At 36.6% G+C, this 3,667-nt stretch overlaps 1 long non-coding RNA gene across 1 annotated transcript; it reads right to left on the bottom strand.

Moving 5' to 3' along the window:
* On the bottom strand, positions 1-604 carry LOC125503977. Its single transcript, XR_007281211.1, has 2 exons — positions 325-604; positions 1-255 (listed from the first exon to the last, which is right to left on the bottom strand). It is a non-coding gene; the product is annotated as an uncharacterized LOC125503977 (long non-coding RNA).
* Positions 605-3,667: the final 3,063 nt, after the last annotated feature.

Raw genomic sequence — 3,667 nt, forward strand, 5'->3', positions numbered from 1 at the left:
TGTATTCATTCATTTATTCTTATAATGATCAATTAAATCTATTTATTGTTGAACTGGTTTCTCAATTACTATTTCTATATTGTTTTCAGATATATTTCTATATTTTTTGAAGATAGGGTGTCAACTTTTCTATCAATTGGAGGACCAGCTGCTTATTCAGCCTAAAAAGCTTGACGAACTTGATTTCATTTATTTCCATAGCGTTCATGGGTTGATGAAATTGCCGTGGAGGATTTTCTTCTTGTTTCTCTGCATCTACAAGTTAATTCAGTAATACCAAAATAGTTTCTACTACAAGACACGATTCGAAATACAAAAACTTACCTTGAAGATTGTTGAGAACAATTCCATACAAGCCCGCTCTACTCTCTGTTAGAAAATCTCTTAAATTGCTCATTATTTTATAAACACTGTACAGTTTTATTTATGAAATTCACTATTCTCGAAATAGTACCGGGTACCTACCGGGTACCTACGCCAAAACCTGTGTAGTGTGTGGTTATAAAACCGGTGAACGATGCGTTCCCGCAAGATTTGGCAAGAGAAGCTTGTTCTACTGCCGTTGCGTGATGGGATCACTCGATCGCGTTCAAGAATACAAATATTCGCTTTACGAGAGAACCACGCTTTTCTTTCTCATGTGATCGCCGTTCCCAGTTTCGACAATTTGGCTCCAGTAGGGCTCCGCCGACAATAATTTGAATTTTAATTTTCTTCTTTGTTATTACAATCTGTCATGCATTTTGACATTGTCATGCATTATGTAACATGATTAGAGATTATAGACTTATATAATCACAATTTTCTCATCACTTTACGCTCGAAAATTAATTTAATTAGCTAATTAAAATCGGTTACTTATGTCTGTTGGATAAAATTATGGTAGCTTGATTGAGGGCAGTGTAGAGTGTTCTGTTTGAAACGTTCCCGGAATGAGTTGGTAATCGTACGGAGTGTTTTGATTGGAACCCTTGAATAATAGATAGGTTCGATTTGCTCGCTGTGCCCCATAATTGAACACCATAGATCCATATTGGCTTCAGGATACATTTGTAGATTAATATTTTGTTTTCGAGAGATAGTTTCGATTGTCGACCAATCAGCCATTACATTTTCTTAATAAATTAATCTTAGTTCCTTCCGCTTAGCTTGGATATGATGTTTCCATGTTAATCGGTGATCCAGATGCACGCCCAAGTATTCAAGTATTTTATGTGTTTTGTTTGTGGTATTTGTTTACCGTTGAGGTAACCGTGACATTTGGACACGTTTCTCGTCTTAATGTGAATGTTACGTGTGAAGACTTCGATTCGTTTCCTTTTATTCTCCATTTCTGCAGCCAATATTCTAACCTGTTAAGGTTTTCCTGTACTTTCTTAGAAGCCAGTTAATGATTCTCATCTGCTGCTAAGATTGCTGTGTCGTCTGCAAAGGTGGCCAGAGTGGCCTTTATGTTGCAGCTAAAGTCCGCTGTGTATAAAGAGAACAAAACGGGTCCCAGCACTGAGCCTTGGGGAACACCTGCAATAATATTATAAGATTTGGATATCGCATCATCTACCTTGATTTGAAACGTTCTGCCTTTTAGGTATGAACTGAATAGTAGATAAAWYTGGGGTAGGTTTTKTTTAATTTTGTAAAGTAACCCTTTATGCCATACTCTATCGAATGTTTATTGTGCGTCTATAAACACTGCAGAGCAATATAGTTTATTCTCTAGACATTCGGAGATTTTTGCAGTCATTCTGTGGACTTGTTCGACTGCCGCGTGTTRATTGCAAAAGCCAAATTGGTGGTCAGGAAYTAATTTGTTCTTGTCGWTGATTGGTTTCAGTCTATGAAGAAGTGCTTTTTYAAATWATTTAGATAGACATGRAAGYAAACTTATTGGTCTATAAGRTGATAGCAAATGACTCTCCTTTCCAGGCTTCSGGATCATGATGATTTGTAAAATTTTCCATTGCTTTGGAATATAAGAGGTGCGTATTCTGGCGTTGWAGAGTTGGGTTATGAATAMTATTGCTTTCTTTGTAAGTTTTTTTAAAAYATGTGATGTAATTAGATCGTGTCCAGGAGCTYTTTTATTTYTTAACAAATGAATTTCWTTTTTGATTTCTGTGGGRGAGAACCATTTTAGTGGCAGATCTAGTGGTAGTGGACATGTAAGAAAGTTTTCAATTTCCTCTSTCYAGTCATTGTTGGCCGTAACCGAGTRAGGTTTGAAAACTTCGGAYAGATGGTTAGCAAATGMATCAGCTTTTTCTTGATTASTTCTAGCCCAATTTCCGTTGTGTTTCATRGGGGGGTTGTGCACCTTGGGTCTTTTAATTATTCTAGTGGCTTTCCATAACGAGTACTCGTTGTTTGAGGTCGTAGAAAGACTGGAACGTGTCATTTCTGCGTTGTTGTAGCAAATCTTTGAGCTGCTTCGTTGCTAAGTTGAATTTTTTTTGTCACTAGGGCATCTAGTGGTTTGCCAGATTTTTCCAAGTTTTCTTTTTTCTGTGATTTTTTTAATGATTTCTTCTGGATAGTTAATAATGTTATGCTGCTGTGTTTTAATTGGTGTAGACTCTGATGCCGCATCATGGATTATTTTGGTTAGTTGTTCTGTAGCGTAATCGATGTCTTCATGAGATTTCAGTGATTGCCTAAGATTTATTTTTGAATCAATCTTGGTGCAAGTAGTTTCCAGTCGGTCAGTGGATTTGTTAATTTTGGTTGCTGCGTTTTGATAATCACTTTTGTACTGATTACTAATATAACTTCAGAATTATCAGATGATAAATCTAGTTTAGATTCAGCATGCACATAGTTGTTAGATATTCCGCTGGAAATAAAGAAGTCTAGTAGGTCTGGTACTTTTGCTGAATTGGTCGGCCAATATGTTGGTTCTCCAGTTGATATGATCGCAAATTTTTTATTGTGGATGTAGTCAGAAAAAGTTCTATCCCTGCGTTTTGAGACTCTTGAACCAAACATTATATGCTTAGCATTAAAGTCACTTCCAGATATAAATTTGTTTCCCGTTCTAAGTAATTTTCAAGCTGTTCTTTTGAAATTTTATGTCGTGGGGGACAGTAGACTGCTGAGAAGGTTATTAGTCCAAGGTCGGTGTTCACTTTTACATTTGTAGCCTGCGTGTGGTCTAACTGGTATGCTTCCATTTCATAGTGTATAATTTGATTTTTGATGATAATTGCACTTCCTCCGTGAGCGGTGCCATCAGGGTGTTGAGTGTTGTATATAGAGTATCCTGGGATTTTAAAGTATCTATCTCTAAGATTAGTGAAGTGGGTTTCTGATACTAGAAGAATGTCGATCTTGTTTGTTTTGAGGAAGAGGTCAACTTGAGGAAGAAGCCCGTTAGCGTTCCAAAGAATTATTTTGAGTGTGTTATGGGGCATTTTTAGATATTGTCGTGAGTAGGTGGGTTAGAAAGTTAATTAGTGATGTTAGCAGATAAGCTTATTTGGTTAGTATCCCTTCTAATTTGCTGAAAAGGGCATTTAGGTTTCTATTGTCTGCGGGAGCGGTATTGATTTCAGGAAGCTTGTTATTTTTTAAGGTTTCAGAGTATGTCCGATTTCTATGAGGAATTCTGGTTTGTTGTTCCTGGGAGGAAGTAGAAGTGGTATTAAATTTGGTGTTATTTTGTCGTGGGTTT

This window comes from Dendroctonus ponderosae, unplaced genomic scaffold (genome assembly GCF_020466585.1).
Source record: "Dendroctonus ponderosae isolate FM_Combo_2020 unplaced genomic scaffold, Dpon_F_20191213v2 Dpon_F_20191213_1, whole genome shotgun sequence".
Classification (NCBI taxonomy): domain Eukaryota; kingdom Metazoa; phylum Arthropoda; class Insecta; order Coleoptera; family Curculionidae; genus Dendroctonus; species Dendroctonus ponderosae.